Source organism: Saccopteryx bilineata, chromosome 5 (assembly GCF_036850765.1).
Source record: "Saccopteryx bilineata isolate mSacBil1 chromosome 5, mSacBil1_pri_phased_curated, whole genome shotgun sequence".
Lineage (NCBI taxonomy): Eukaryota > Metazoa > Chordata > Mammalia > Chiroptera > Emballonuridae > Saccopteryx > Saccopteryx bilineata.
This window is the reverse complement of record NC_089494.1, coordinates 42,572,923-42,590,701: the sequence shown is the minus strand read 5'-3', so window position 1 is coordinate 42,590,701 and position 17,779 is coordinate 42,572,923. Positions and strand designations below refer to the sequence as shown.

Below are 17,779 nucleotides of genomic sequence, written 5' to 3'. Positions count from 1 at the left end.
TAATAAGATTATATAGGTTTCAAGTGTACGTTTCTATGCTATATCATCTGCATATGAAAATGTGTGCCCACCACCCAAAGTCAAATCTTTTGTCACTATATATTTGACCTCCTTTACCATAAAACTTCCCACTTCCTCCCTTAACTGTAATAACCACCATACTGTTTTCTGAGTCTATGAGTTTTTGTTTGTTTTTTTATTTGTTCATGTGTTGCTTTCAGTTTTATATCCAACATATGGTGAAATCATATTGTTCTTAACTCTGTCTGACATATTTCACTTAACATGATAGTCATAAGATCTACCAAATGTTGTTGCAAATGGCAGTATTTCATCTTTTCTTATGACTGAGTAGTATTCCATTGTAAATATACCACATCTTTTTATTCAATCGTCTTGCAAAGAGAACTTCAATTGTTTCCTTGTCTTAGCCACAGTGAATAATACTGCAATGAACATTAAGTTATATAAACCTTTTTTTTTTAATTTTTTATTTATTCATTTTAGAGAGGAGAGGGAGAGACAGAGATAGAGAGAGAGAGAGAGAGAGATGAGGGGAGGAGCTGGAAGCATCAACTCCCATATGTGCCTTGACCAGGCAAGCCCAGGGTTTCAAACCGGCAACCTCAGCATTTCCAAGTGGATGCTTTATCCACTGCGCCACCACAGGTCAGGCTATATAAACCTTTACAAATAAATGTTTCCAAATTTGGGGGGGGGGGTAGATACACATAAAAGGAGTGCGAGTCATATAATAAATCTATTCTTAAATTTTTAAAGAACCTCTAAAATAATGTTAATCATGTCTGCATGTCCCTTTTGCCATAAAGTAAAATATTCAGATGCCAAGATTTTGGGTGGGATATAGTTATAAGAGCATAATTCTGCCTCCAACAGAAAAATAAATCTTTTAATTTTTTTAGAGCTAACTCATTAAAGACAGACATTACTATTAAAAATTTACTGAAGCCTGATCTGTGGCACAGTTGAGAGAACATCAGCCTGAATCACTGAGGTCTCCAGTTCAAAACCCTGGGCGTGCCTGGCCAAGGCACTTACAAAACTCAACTTCTACAAGTTGATGCTTCCTGCTCTTCTCCCCTTCTCTCTCTCTTCTCTCTAGATCAATAAATAAAACCTTTTTAAAAAATTATTGTAAAACCATAATTAAAATACACTAAAAATTTTTTCAATTTAAAGGAAAATATAATTTGACAAAACACAAAATGCATTAAATTAAATACATTAAATACTCTAGACATTATAAAAATTAGAAAACTGCTTGACCAGGTGGCAGCACAGTGGATAGAGCAGTGACCTGGGACACTGAGGACCCAGGTTCAAAATCTCAAGGCCATTGGTTTGAGTGGTGGCTCATAGACATGACCTCATGGTTGCTGGCTTTAGCCCAAGGTTGCTGGGTTGAGCAAGGGTCACTGGCTCAGTGAAAGCCCCCTGTTGATCAGATAAGTTTGCAAAATATTATTTTTATGTTTGCTCACTTACAGTTTGCATCGGGGGCTGGGCAGCGCCAGGTATATGTGGTCTGTGAAATTGCAAATTACCTTCCTGTTTGGGAAGGGCCATTGTTTTGCTAATGTTTACTGGAGGAGAGGTTTTCACACCAGCAGATTTTGCAGCAGAGAAGAAAGAGAAGAGGTAGAAAGAGCCATGTTTGCAGAGTGAGAGAGGAGAGAGACTGCAGAGTACTGAAGAAGCAACCATGGTTGCAGAGAGAGAGATGGTATGAAGATGGGGAACCAGAGCTGAGGGGCTTAGGGAGCCACACTGAGGCTTGTGGAGGCCTTTGATTCTAGGAGGAACTGAAGAATATTCTCCTGGTTGTGGAACCAGAGAATGTGTCAAGGCTTTGGGAGCTCTGAATGAAAAGGGAAGTGTTTTCCCTGTGTGTTTGCTTGTCGGCCATTGCAAGACTTTAATAAAGAAATGGCCCACCATTTTTTGGCTCCACTGTTTCTCTACCATCTGCCTGAGTTCAATGAGAACATGCATGGTCACGATGGCAGTGGTCACAGGCCATACACCCCCCACACACTCCCACACCCTGTCCAGGCACATATGCGAAAGCAATCGATGAACAACTGAAGTGCAGCAACAATAAGCTGATGTTCTCTCTCCCTTCCTATCTGTCTGTCCCTGTCCCTCTTTCTCTTTCAAAAAAAAAAAAAAAAGACAGAGAGAGAGAAATACAGAGAGAGAAAAACTAGAATATTGAGGCTATCAGAATTAATAATCACACAAAAGGCTATAAAAATTTAAGACAAATTAATAGGTAACAAAAATTAATGCAATGGTGGATGCTAAGTGGAGTAAAATAAGAAACAGTAAAAATAGCATGAACTTGAATACAATATTTTAAAACAATTATAATACACAAAAAGTTAAACATTTTTCTTTTTTTTTTTTGTATTTTTCTGAAGCTGGAAACGGGGAGAGACAGTCAGACAGACTCCTGCATGCGCCCGACCGGGATCCACCTGGCACGCCCACCAAGGGCGATGCTCTGCCCCTCCGGGGAGTCGCTCTGCTGCGACCAGAGCCACTCTAGCGCCTGGGGCAGAGGCCAAGGAGCCATCCCCAGCGCCCGGGCCATCTTTGCTCCAATGGAGCCTTGGCTGCAGGAGGGGAAGAGAGAGACAGAGAGGAAGGAGCGGGAGGTGGAGAAGCAAATGGGTGCTTCTCCTGTGTGCCCTGGCCGGGAATCGAACCCGGGTCCCCCACACACCAGGCCAACACTCTACCGCTGAGCCAACTGGCCAGGGCCAAAAAGTTAAACATTTTTAAAGTAAAATAAATATGCCTTTACTAAAAAATCACAAAACAAAATACAAATAAAATTTTATAAAGAAAGCAAATACTCCTCAAAAATGAAAAAAAAACCACTTAAATATCATAATCATAAATGTTGGATTCTCTCTAATTTGTAACAAATAACATTTTGTATCTTTACCCTCTTACACTCATCACAACTGTTAAAATAGAGGACCAAATGTCTTTTTTCAGGCTCTTCCCTGCTAATTATAAAAGGAGACTTAAACCCAAGTGCTTATGGTTTTACAAAATTAAAAGTTACCTTGAACCTTAAATCATCTTTGTCAGGGAACCAGGAAGCCTACTGCTTCCATTGGTAAAAATTTGTTGAGCAATTAATCTAGCTTTATAAACTGATAAGTTATTTCAGAAGCAAAAGTTGCTACTTTATCTTGAACAGGTTAATGAACAATGGAGGTACAATCTGATAAGATTGTACAGTCAACTTAAATGATTCTTCTTACCTCCTTCATCAGGTTAGCACCTGGTTTATCTAGAAGTCATTAAGCTATCTGAACACAGATTCTTTTAAACAATGAGGAAGACATTTTAAAAATGTGTGGGTTTCCTCTAATTTAATTTAATTTTACCATTAATTTTACAGTTATACTAACAAAGGTATTAAAGGATTTTTGAATATTAGAATAGATATACAAAAGTATTAAAATATATCACTTGAGGATTTAATATCTTAGAAAGCTTTTTTCTGTTTTAATCAATAATACTATTTAAAATAAGAGCATAACAACCTATTTTTCCTTGTTATTTAAATACACAATACAAATCTAGTGAATTTACTTATAATCTTGTATGTTTTTAAAATTAATAGTACTAAATTCCTTTTGTTCTTTGACTGATACTCAATTAAATTACAGTGTGCAAGATTAAATTTCACTAAACAATTAATACCATTTTCAAACTTAGTTAATTAAGATCTCTTAAAACATTTTAAACTGTAAATTAAGAGTTTAACATAGCTGAGTCTCTAAGGCATTTTAAAGATTTTAAAGCATAGACCAATAAGTTCAAAATTAAAACAAAAATAATATTTGCTTGTATATCTGAGTATATTATTTGTACTTCAATCACAAATAAAGCTTTTTTTTTTCTTTTTGTATTTTTCCGAAGCTGGAAACAGGAAGGCAGTCAGAAAGACTCCCGCATGCGCCCGACCGGGATCCACCCGGCATGCCCACCAGGGGGCGATGCTCTGCCCATCTTGGGGTGTAGCTCTGCCGCAATCAGAGCCATTCTAGCACCTGAGGCAGAGGCCACAGAGCCCATCCTCAGCGCCCGGGCCATCTTTGCTCCAATGGAGCCTCGGCTGCTGGAGGGGAAGAGAGAGACAGGGAGGAAGGAGAGGGGAAGGGGTGGAGAAGCAGATGGGAGCTTCTCCTGTGTGCCCTGGCCAGGAATTGAACCCGGGACTCCTGCATGCCAGGCCGACGCTCCACCACTGAGCCAACCGGCCAGGACCAAAGCTTTTAAATCATTTCTGTTTTATCATTGTTCTGACAAAAAATCTGGGATATTTAAAATGTAGCGATTTTAATTAAGGGACTACTTACAAAGTGGGATCAGGATTAAATGGAGAGAGAAAAAGCTGTTGTACCCAAAGATTCATCTGTCTGGGGGGACATACACCAACTCGAGTTGAAGAGACAAAGGAAGGAAATGTCTGTAATAGTAGCCCATTGAGAGCTAGGAGATGAGAACAGGCTTCACTGTGGGCAGGAAAGTTGTGAGAGCACTTCTAGTCACATCTCTACCTCCTCTTGCTCCAAGGCATGCAGGTTGCAGCTCCTCAAGGAGCCCTGCTCCCTGTGATTGTGGAATAGTATTCAGGAGTGAAATCTGGCACCAGCTGGGTGGCCCAGAGGATAAAGCATCCACTCATTGCAAGCCTGAGGTCACAGGTTTGGTCCTTTGAGAAGCAAGCAATGAATGCACAACTAAATGGAGCAACTAAGTGAAACAATGAGTTGATGCTTCTCTGTCTCTTTCTCTTTCTTTGTAAAGTCTCAGGGTTGGGGAAATCAATTTGGGGAATAAGTGATGGTGTTCAAATGCCTGACTTTGGATTTAAAGCAGCTTCAGGGTTTCTTTAGGTGAAGTTTTTTGTTCCTTTTAAGAGCAGGTGGAACTGATTGTTGAACCATCACTGTGTAGACTGAATGGTGGCCACTACAAAGATACATCCATATCCTAAATGCAGAATCTGTGAATGTGACCATATTTGGAAACATCTTTGCAGATATAATTAGTATGTTTACATAAAGTCATGCTGGATTATCTGGTGGGCCCTAACTGCAAAAGCAAAGATCCTTAGACGAGAGACAACAATCCCATTGAACTGAGGTTGAGATTGCCGCCTGGAAACTCTGGGCTTCTCAAGCCTTGAAATCTACAGACAGAGAGAAAGCACACTCGAGAGAGAAGGCCCTCTGAAGAGTCAGATGGAGATTGGAGTAATGCAGACACAGGAATGCTGATAGCCACCAGAAGCTGAAACATGCAAAGAAGGATTCCAGACAAAGTGTGATCCTGCAGAAACCTTAATTTTAGAAGTCTGGTTGCCAGAATTGGAAGAAAATACATACGTGCTGAATTAAGTCACTCAATTTGTGACAATTTATTATAAGCAGCCTTGAGAAACTTGATGTACATCCTGTTTAAATTCTGCCTTTACAAACCAATATATCTTCCTAAGAACATTATTGTCAGTCAATTCAGTAAGCTCAAATCTTTCATTATTCAATTTTGAGTATTGAACTAAGTTCAAATATTTTTAGTTGTCATAAGTCTTTTCACTGAAGTGTTGCTGTTCATTGAAAATACCCGATAGTTTCCTGCTTATATGGTGTTCTTTTTATATATAAAATGTTTATTCTTTTAGTTTCATCTCTGAGAACAAATATCTGAGTCATTCTTCGCAATCTCAGGAGGCATGTTTTGTGACTAGGTCAGAAGCAAAAACTAAACAAGGACATATGTGCACATAATTTATTAAGGAAGTATTCCCAAGAGAAAGCAGTAAGAAAATGGAAGAAGCAAGTTAGAAAAGTGGAAGAACCCTTGAAGTGTGTGATTTAATTACAGCGTCTCACAGAGGAAAGGCTTCAGGAGAGTGGAACACTGTAATTTTCTCTCTGTGTTGTCTTATGAAGCAAAGAGTCTGGGCTCACTTCTTCCCACACTATGTCAGTTACGCCTGCTCTCTACATCAGCAGGCAAAGAGGCTTCATTGTCCCTTGCACAGACGGAGAGAATCTCGAGAAGAGAAGCTATCATGCAGGAAAATGGAAACTGCGTATCAGAGCAGGCACCGACATCACGCACTGCGCAGTAATTCATGCTTACGTGATTTTCTCATCCCATCTCTCACCTAACTCCTGCTCCCAACTTCAACCACAGGTGATATCAGTCACAAAAGTATATATATGTTTCTTTGAAGGTAACACAAAGCCTCCGAACTCAGCATCTCCTCTTACTACTTCAAAAATAATTTGTTTAAAAGCTGAGGTAATCTGAGCACTAAATAGATATAAATTTCCAAAATTCACTCATGAAAGATTTCCTTTTCTCTCATTTGTGCATGATACATAACCTTCCCAACTGTGCAAAATTTTCTCTATTGAAGGACGTATTTATATAGGTGCGTTAACCTTTTTCTGTTCATCCTAAATTAAGCCCCTGTGTGAAGGACTTTCATTTTTCTTACAATTTGTCTTTATATACTTTTAGGAAACTAGAAATGCCCTGTAGGATTTCAAATATATTAATGATTTTATTTAATTAGAACAAAATATTATTCTTTCCCTCCGATAGCCTCACGTAATTTGCAATTTTTGCTTCTAACACATTATTGATTTTAGCCATAACAAAAATATAGTGCTTTTGTTTGAAAATGTACCAGTTTCATCCTATCTTCTATAAAATATTTAATGAAATATTTGATAACTAGTAATTGTCAAATGCTTCTGGATTCTAAGTAAAGGAGGTTATTCTATAATATATTGTCAGTAGGATATAGATGATCCATCAACAATCAACTCATGAAAAGAGATATAATAAGACAAAAAATCAGACACTTTGCACAGCACATTTAAATGCAATTGTAGTCAACACTACCTAGTTCATAAAGAAACCATTTTTATATATATTTAAATTTTAACTGGCTTTTGTTGCTGAAATTCTTTTTTATTTACTATAATAGTTAATTACTGAAATTAACCTATCATTCATTGCTATATAATATACCATATAATCTATATAAGACAGTTCTACATTATACAATGAAAATTTGTATGTGTATTTAAGTGTGAAGAATTCTAAATTTATTAGTTGTATTTCCTTGAGAAAGTTACTTAACATTTCTGTGCTTTAGTTTTTGGACTTTTAAAAATGGAGATAATTAAACCATCTCTCCCATAATATGGTATTATAATTAAGTGTATATTTACAAATAGAGCACTTAGGACAGAATCTGGCACATAATACAAACAGACACAAATGGAGGCCATTTTATATTTTACATTGAGATAATAACAAGAAGACTTTTTATTACTTTTACTGTCCAGATTAAAGACATTAAGTAACCACTTTAATGAATATACTATTTTATCTTTGTATTAAATAACTTGATGTGTACAAATTTGGTAGGCTATAACTTTTTTGTATTGCTACTTTATTTTATTTCTTAAACTTTTATTTTAAGATCATTGTAGAATTATAGTAGGATAATGACATTGATACAGCTGAGATACTAAGTTTCTCTATTACCATAGAGTTCTTCATGTTGGAATTTTATACACACCCTACCTCCTTCTTCTCCTCCATCCTTAATACTTGGAAACTACTAATCTATTCTTCATTTATATAATTTTTTAATTTTAAAAATACTATGTGAGTAGAATCACAGTATAACCTTGGAAATTGGCTTAAAAATTATTTTTTATTACATATCTTTCTCAGTTTTTTAAATATCAATAATCTGCTCTTATTTATTAATAAGTAGAATGTCATGGTATATGTGTGCTGTAGTTTGTTTAACCTTTCATTCGACATCTGGATTTGTTTCCAGTTTTGGTCTATTACTAAAACAACAGTATATGTACAGGTTTATGTGTGAATTCATTTTTATTTCTCTGGCGTAAATAAAACAGCACGTAGTTGCTGGGTTTTAAGGTAGTGGCTGCTGCTTTTTTATTTTAGCTATTCTGATAGTTGTATTGTGATCTTCCATTGTAGTTTAAAGTTGTCATTATACAATAGCTAATGATGTTCAACATATTTTTATGTACATATTTACTATGTTATTCTCTTCAGTAAAATGTCTCATTGTATTATTTGACTACTTTCTTATTGAATTTTTTCTGTTAAGTTTTTTTTATATATTCTAAATATTAGTTCTTGGTCAGAGATATGGTTTGCAAATATTTTTGCCCACTCTATAGATTGCTTTTTAAGCCTCTTAAGTTTTTTTTTAATATAGTATGCTGTTGCACAGGAATAAACAAAGTATACTATAGGCCAATGTAATGCTGGTGGTTGAGGTCAGGCAGGTCCACAGTGGATTCAGGCAGATGGTAGAGAAACTGCAGAGCCAGAAAGCATTGGGCCATTTCCACTTATAAGAGTCTCACAATGGCAGATGGACAAGCAAATGGGCAGGGGAAAATAGCTTCTCAGGCAAATGAACAGCTGAAAGGCCCCTCACAGGGGCAGGCAGGCAATCCACAATCCACCACTGCTCTGAGGGCAAAAGCACCCATAGCCTTACATAGATTATACACACGTGGTGCTGTGACATGCTCATGTACTAATCAGTCAAAGTGCTTGAAGCCAATAAACCAGTGAGCAAGCCTAACACAGCTGTTAGGCTCTTAGCCAGGTATGAAAGTTCCCCAGGAGGAATCCCTGGGTACCTAACAATTGGCAAAACTGGAAAACCAAGGCCCTGGTCAGTTTGCTCAGTGTTAGAGTATTCATCCAGCATGTGGATGTCCTGGGTTCAATTCCTGGTCAGGGCACACAGAAGAACAGGAGAAGCATCCATTTGCTTCTCCAGCCCTCTCTCTCTCTCACTTCTCTCGCTCTCTCTCTTTTCTCTCTCTAAAATGAATAAATAAAATCTTTTTTAAAAAACTGTGAAAACAAGAACCTCACCTAAAGGTGACCTTTCCTCCCTTAGTACTTCACTGGTCATGGAGTTTTTGATCCCTAACCTTTTTTTTTTTTTTTTTTTTTTTTTTTTTTTTTTTTTTTTTTTTTTTTTTTTACAGAGACAGAGAGAAAGAGAGAGGAATAGATAGGGACAGACAGGTAAGAACGGAGAGAGATGAGAAGCATCAATCATCAGTTTTTCGTTGCGACACCTTAGTTGTTCATTGATTGCTTTCTCATACGTGCCTTGACCATGGGCCTTCAGCAGACCGAGTAACCCCTTGCTTGAGCCAGCAACCTTGGGTCCAAGCTGGTGAGCTTTTTGCTCAAGCCAGATGAGCCTGTGCTGAAGCTGGAGACCCAGGTCCTCTGCATCCCAGTCTGAGGCTCTATCCACTGCGCCACCACCTGGTCAGGCGACCCCCAACCTTTCCTATCATTTCTCATGTGTATCAAACACTCCCCTGACCTTTCCTCCCCTAGCATGTCACTAGTCATGTGATAGACCCCTTTAAAAGAGGAACAAAGGGGCCAGAGAATAGCTTCATATGACCTCCACACAGTCCCTTGCATGACCACTCCCTTAAGCATTATCCTCAGGACATTGAAGTTCTAGCCCACATCGAACAATCTTAGGAATAAAGCCTCTCGGGTCTATTGACTACAGAGACAGAGTACTGTATTGGTCAAACTTGAGATAATCTCTAGCTGTGCTTCAGCTGTTTCAGTTCTAGGCCCAGAAAAGCAGCAAGGCCAGACAGAGTTGACATCAGGACTGGCTGCAATGACAAATGACCCCCCTGCCCTGGCAATGACCAATTAGTAGAGTCCATGACCCTGAAAGGACACACCAGGAATACTGGTGATATTCCATTGAGATCATCCCCTAAGATCCCTGCCTTTAAAAAGGGCATAAAAACCCTCAGAAGTGAGGACTCAGTGCTCTCTCTCTTTCTCCCTCTGTCTCTCTCTCTCTCTGGAGAACACCTGAGAGTGTTTCTAAAAACAAAACCTTTTTCTTCCCCCATGCACATATATCCTTGGTTTCTTCCTCATAAGCTCCTAGGGCCCTTCTTCTGCCTCTAGAACTTGTTTTCTGAGCCCACACAACCCAGCTGGCTCACTCCCTCCACTGCTTAGTTCTTCTATCTCTCTGACTTTCTAAATAAACTTTTGCTTGTATTTGACTCTTGTATCTGAACTCTTTCTTAGCCAGAACTCAAAGACCAATATTGCTCAACCAGGTCTATTCATCAGTAACATTAATTTTGCTGCCAACACTTTCGCAGAGCAAAAATTTTAATTTGATGAAGTCCAATTTATCAATTTTTTATTTTATGAGTTCTGCCTTTGTTGTTAAATGGGACCAAAGTTTTACCACCTTCAGATTGCCTCTTAGGTATTGATTTTAAGTTGGTTATTGAGAAGCAAAAGATTCAGAAAGAACCTTTTCACACTCTGCCACTTTCCTGCCTAAAAGATTCAGATACAAAAACTTACTTCAGAAAGGGAACCTTAACATAATCACCTTACCATTGGGCAGAAAGACTTGAAGCTTAAATTAAATACCTTGATGACCCACTGTTTTTTGGGTTGTCTAACCAAAATGTACCTGCTATTTGTGTTCGGCTGTTTCTCAGTTACCTGCAAATCACCCATTTACTTATTTATTTATTTATTTATTTATTTATTTTTAGTGAGAAAGAGGGGAGGGGAGAGAGACAGAGACAGACAGACAGGAAGGGAGAGAGATGAGAAGCATCAGCTCATAGTTGCTCATTAATCGCTTTCTCATATGTGCCTTGAAAATTCAAACTCCCCAATAGCATTCAGTTGCTGCCCTCTTCATGGTTTCTGCCGACCCCACAGAGGAGAGTGGCATTATTACCCTTACGTGGTGATGAGTATTATGTCTTTACACTAGGCTGAGAAAAAAGAAATAACTGTACTCTTTTTTATTCCTTCAGTGAAATAAAAATAAAAACCATGAATATTATATAAAAACCAAGCTTAGAAAACTGAAAAGTTGCAGATGGGAATGACAAGGTGGTTATTTCCCTGGTTTTCTTTTTGCCTAATATACTCCAGACTGGGAGTTAAGAAGCTGGTAATCTGAAAATATCAATAGATGCAGACAAAGCATGTCACATCTAAAACCTATTCTCCCTAGCCGAAGGACCAGGAAAGGATTAGCCTAGCTAGTAACATCAAAAACTTTTAGACAATCCTGCTCTACTCCACAAAAACATGACAGAGAAACAAAAAATAACAAACAAAACAAAGGTGGCACCCATGCTACTAAATGCCAGTAGGGGACCTAGCCTTTCGTTCTCAGAAAGCTGGAGGAGAATCTTACAATCACCTCCATGCTACCATTCCCTAACTCCTCAATTCCAGTCTCTCCTGTGTCAGTGAAGATCACCATTTGGAAGGAGAGGTCCATCTTTTTCCATACTGAAAAATAATTTTATTTTGAAAAGTATATAAAATGCCTTAATTAAATAGAATGTAAACTTATAAAATTTAAAACATGATTTCTGACCTTTCTGGAACATAAGTTATAAGACCAAAAATGATGCATAACACTATTGGAAATTTCAGAAAGTATAGTAGCTCTTTAGGAAAAAAAAAGATTTATTTCTTCTAAATCAAACATTATTTATAATGTGTTTTGTGAGATAGTATTATAATAATAACATTACTCTGCAAAACAACATGGACTGTGAATTATTTAAGTAAATTTAGGAAAATCAAATATACATTTTGCTCTACCCTTTTTTAACAAATGTAATATTTTGATCAGAGTTACCTGACCTTTTGCTGTGGTATTTTCAACTTCCTTTGTACTTCTAAGAAACAAGAAATAAAAAGGTTGGAAAAAACAGATTTTGAAATGGTCTGTACATTTCTGATTGATCTCAAATTTTGTGAGCCAAGGTGTTAGCTATCCATCTTTCTCCTAAGATCAGCACATGTCTAACTCATGACAGCTTTAATTTTACTACTGTGAATTCAAAAATATACTTTTGAATGCTATTCATTTTTGTAGGACACATTCTTAGCAAGAAAGGAGCATATTTTAAAATTAAATTACATTCATAGTCCAGTAAAATGATTTCTTTCAAATATAGTAATGTCTTATAGGAATATCTGTGCAATGGACTGAAATTATTTGAACTATGGACATAACACATATTCATTTGTATGTTCCTCCTTAGTTATAAACTTTTAATCATCTTAGTCAAAACATGTAAAAATTTTATGTGTGGCATGAAAATTATACTTTTTAAACCAGAATATTTTTATATCATTTAATTAAAAGATATTGATTTATTTTTCCTAAATTTCAATATTACTAACAATGACTAAATAAGTTAATAATATATGAAGTGGATCTATACAAAGTTAAGATTTCTGCTTCTTTAATGTTCAGATTATTTTTCCAGTTTATATAAATTACCGGTTTTAAAATATTGCTTTTTTTAATCTAATTATTTTCTAGCATCTAATAAGCAACACTAGATGCAAAAATGATAATGGTGGATTTTCTGATATATATATATATTATTGTTGTGTTTTAATACATATTTTAAAAGAAGCATTTATAGAAATCAATTCATATGTAAATAAAACTATATTTTTCCCGAGCACAAATACCATTTTTCTATAAATTAACAAAAGTGAAATTATAAAAGCCTCTATGAGTATACATATTATGAGCAATTTATGCCCAGTATATAAGGATCATTTGGAGAAAATAAATATATGCATTTTGGTATATTACTGACCTATAGGCCAACAATAAAATAGACAGGGCATTGATTTACAAATATTTTAAGGCGTTCATGCACTGAACTAATATGTTGCTGTTGTCATAAATACAAATTTGATAATGGTTTAAAATTTTTTAAAAATCATACTTTATATAATGGCCAAGAAAGTTTTAAATTCATTAGCCATTTGGGTGATACAGAAGACTAAAAGAGTACTTTACTTCAAGAAAGGCATGCATATGTTCATAATTAATAATACCTATAATCACCAACTAAATTAAGCTTAAAATATTTACCAAAATAAACTGTAAGTTGCACACCTGCAGACAGATGTATACACACAACAAATACTTCAGGTTTAACTATTTCTTCCCTAAGAAATGTCAGTTTGTAATTTGAAATTAAGAAAAAAAATATAGATGAACCTACTTTACCTCTAATTATGTAACAGCTCTTTAAATGGTTTCTTACCATAGATACCTATGTTTGACTACAAATGCATATATGTGCAAATTCACATGTATATAAGGTGATTCTCTCATTTAAAAAATGTTTTGAAAATAAACAAAGTTGAATGCTCTAAGTCAAGTTTGCAGGGTAAGTTGTACATTATTTTCATTGTTTAGTTATTTACTTATTTATTTTTTAATAAATATTAATATAGTGCTAACTGTGTCCAGTACTATTCAAAGGCTGTACAATATGTTAGTTCATTTCATCTTTGCAACAACCCTGTGAGGTATCATAATTACCCCCATTATAAAGATGAAGAAATTGAAATAGAGAGAAAGTTAGTAACTTGTCCAAGATCACACAGCTAATAATACGTGAGCTGGTGTTTAAAACTAAATATTTTGTTTCCAGGGCTCATTTTAATAACAACCCTATGCCACTTTAACAAAACAAATATTATGACTTTTTATGTTACACATGAATAACATGAGTATGTACATAAATGAATTTTATTTAAGATCACAATAATTCTGGATAGTGAAGGAGTTGTCCTACCAAAAATAATTGTCTTGCTGTTTTGTTTTGATTATTTGACTATTGTCAATCTTTCCTACCAGAAGCAAGGACTACATTTATCTGTACATATGACTGTATGCTTAGTATATAATGAAATTATATAAGCAAGCAAACAAAAAAGATAACCATTTAATAAATGAAGATAATACTGTCTATAAGGCATGCCACACATAATACTTTTGAGATTGGATAGAGTAGTAGTTCTGTATTTTAAAGTATCAATTTAGGACATTAAAAAATGTTAAGTGTTCTAACAAAAACATTACTTCAAATGTTTAAATAATTTTTAAGGTAGTAATAAGTTTGGAATGACAGACTTAGTCATCCTTCATAAGAACTATATGTTCACATGTGCAACATTTTCTTAGAAGGCAAGAGGGTGAAAGGAGATTCATTTGTTACTGGAGGTGGAGTGGGTGGAGGTATCTAATGAAAGAGCATTATGAGCAAAACCTGTTCACTTCATATGTAATTAACCTTCTTGTGCCACCTGCATTATAAATGTGATGGAATTACTATCCTGCCCTAATATATCTAAATATCTACTCAGGTTTTCTCTGCTAAATAACTAAAAATGGTAAGAGATGACATTTACTTTAACTGTTCATTATGGAATTTTTTTCTGAAATCTGTTAAATACAAACTGTTAAATGCTTGGTATTTTATGAGAGGTGTTGAACCTAATTATACTAAATGTCGTCATTTTGTTTATTAAAAATTTTTCAAAATTGTTCAGCACAAAAAGATGAATACACAGATTCTTATGATATAATATTCTATTAACTGAAAATAATTTTATAAGGCAAATTGGATTAACAATAAACTTAGTTTATATTTATAATCAATTTTAGTTATTATGGATAATTTGGAAATTTAGAATCCTATTGGAAGTACTTTTATGCACCATTTTGTAAGTTATCTGGTTTAAGGGATGGTTATGGTAAGTACTGTCTATTAAATTAGGAATGAACATACTGTTGTATTCAATACATTTTCAGCTGAGTGTGATACATCTCAAGTTAAACATGCAATGTAATGTGCTTCTTAAAATAAATTTTCTGGTACTTTAAATGTAAAATATAAAATAATTTATATTGATATGCCTTTGTATTTATTTTCAGAGAGGATTACACAAATATAAAGTTATTTCAGATCTTAAAATTAATGTTAAAACACATTTTAAACACTTTTTAAAAATAATTTCTGTGTTAAATATTCATTTATTATTACAATTTGGGGAAATAATTTGATTTGACTTTAATGATAGATCTGTGTTAATGTAGATATATGTATCTATATCAAATTATAAATTATTTTTATGTTACAATTCATTTTCATCTATTTATCTACTCAGTTTATAAAATTTACTCATTATTTATATTAGTATCTCCTATTGTATAAGGCTTAAGTTTAAAAAGATGTGCAGCATATTTTCAAACAAAATTTTGGAATATAGTTCTATATGTTATTGTAAATATATGGAACACAAAATTTATGGGATAGATGAAAATGAAAAAGTATACCACAGTAAAGTAGAGATCTGCATCTCAGAAGTATATAATTGGTATGTTGCTGAGAATTAGAACAGTTGATTTGTAAACAAAAATTCGGGCATTAATCATTAATCTTATATCCAGAGCATATTAAAGAAATTCATCAATATTGTAAAGAACGTTTAAGTATTTAAGTCTCTTCATACGTTTCTTAGCTAGCTCTTTGAGTTTCTTTACTTCCACCCTAAATAGTAAAAGATTCTAAATTAGTCTAAAATTAAATTAAACAAAGTACAAATTGTGCTCTTCTAAAGGCAGCAGCATAAATTATATAATGCTATTATCAAGATAATATATTTTACAAATGAATAAATTTCCTCTTTTTTATGAGAAATTTCTACATTTTGTTATATACACACACATATTAGACACTGCATGTCTAATATGAATGCAATTACATTCTGAATCTTACAGGGTTTAAGAAAATATCTATTGGGAAGTCAGGTTTGTAATCCTGCCCAGGGTCAGCAGCGCAGGACTGCCTTGCAGCAAGGACCAGCGACCTGGAGGGAGCATGAGATGCTGACACCACTGGCTGGGGGGAGCCGGCGACAGAGTGAGACATCCAGGGGGTCCTCGGGTTAAGACACAGCTCTGTTCCTATGACAGTGACATAACCCAAATTTTGGTATAAGTCAAACACTATCTAGCCTAAATCACTTACCTATCCTAACACAGTTTTAAAATCATAATCTAGAACATAAAAACATAACTAAGCCACAGAAAAAGGAAAAGAACATCAATGTACTGTACGATGTACTATAATAAGAGAAAAAATGACCCAAAAAATGAGTGTAAAAAGATTTCTTACCTTTATTCCTGTGGTTGGCTTGCACACTGGAAGTGGCATTGCAAGGTGGGAGAGAATGACCTATTGGGAGGAGGAAGCTGGAGAGGCAGGAAAACCTGCAGAAGGTGCTGGAGATACTGGGTCAGGTGAATCAGGATTGCCTAAGGAACATGCAGGAGACACTGGAGATGATTCTACCTGTACTACAGGTGTTTAATTTTGAGAAGCAGCTGATGTAGAGGGTATAGGATGTATTTCAGGCCTCTCTAACTTCTTAAAGAATTGTTCTGGGGTAGTCCTGAGGTTAATGATTTCTTCTCTTCTAAAATCTGCCTATAGAATTGCAAGGTGTCCATAACAGCCAAAACACTCACTTCTCAATTCTTTTTAAGTTTTTATGGTATTGAGCATCATAAACTCAAAACATTATATGTCAAGACTGTTGTAATCCAAGGACCCTTGTACTAGCTTTTGCCAAATTTGTGCCAGGCATGAGTATAAGATAGTTGTTCCTGGCTCACGAGGCTTTGGAAAATCTGCTCTGACTATAGTACTTTTTGAAGGAGTTTTTGTTGGAAAACTTCATCTTGTAATAGAAAATCCTGATAGAAAGCACGTTGAAATAGATGCACAACAGTGTATGCTTAAAATCCGATGCTGCAGGAATGGTGAAACTTATAGCAATGAGGGATGGACATGAAAAATGGACAAGGCTTTGTTTGCATTAATGTATTCTGTCACAGCACAGTCCATGTTTAATGATTTACAAGATCTCAGAGAACAGAATCTTTGAGTTAGAAACACTGATGATGTTCCTATATTCTGCTTGAAAATAAGTGTGACTTGGGAGATGAAAGAGTTGTAGGAAAGGAACATTGTTAAGATCTAGCAAGACAATGGAACAACCTTGCATTCTTAGAATCTTCTGAAGAATCAAAATTAAATGTTAAAGAGATCTTTTATGACCCAGTGTGGCAAATTAACAGAAAAACTCCAGTGCCTGGAAAGGCCCTCAAAAAGTCATCATGTCATCTTCTTAAAATATTAAATGCATGTAACTCTGAGCCAGGTCTGAAGAACCGTTGTCCAATTCAACAGCAGCAGCATTTCAACTTTATTAAACCTACCTTCATCTTTTTTTAAAAAGACTTTATTTATTTCATTTTTTTAGAGAGGGGGGAAAGAGGGAGAGAGAGAGAGAGAAAGAGAGAGAGAGAAGGGAGAGAGAGAGAAGGAAGAGGAGCAGGAAGCATCAACTCCCATATGTGCCTTGACCAGGCAAGCCCTGGGTTTTGAACCTGTGACCTCAGCATTCCAGGTCGATGCTTTATCCCACTGCACCACCACAGGTCAGGCTAAACCTATCAACATCTTAAATGGACTTTCTGTGGTGGTCCTTTTAAGAGGCAAAGAAAAGCTACTACATTAGTTTTCACAGTCTAATTACATTCCAGTATCAAAAGAGAGAGATTTACTTATATAATAGTCTTAGAGTATGCAGTTGGTAAAATGAGAGGCTACAATCCAGTATCACTGCTCAGAGACATTTTCACCCACCAAGGTTGTACATGTATAAAAATGGTGTTCTGTACACTTTATCATGCCCCACACGTTGTATTGGAGAGTACAATAATGCA

The 17,779-nt window shown here is 35.4% G+C and overlaps 1 pseudogene; it reads left to right on the top strand.

The window, feature by feature from the left end:
* Nucleotides 1-4,540: 4,540 nt before the first annotated feature.
* LOC136306462 (ras-related protein Rap-1b-like protein) lies at nt 4,541-17,285 on the top strand (annotated as a pseudogene).
* The last annotated feature ends 494 nt before the right edge of the window (nt 17,286-17,779 follow it).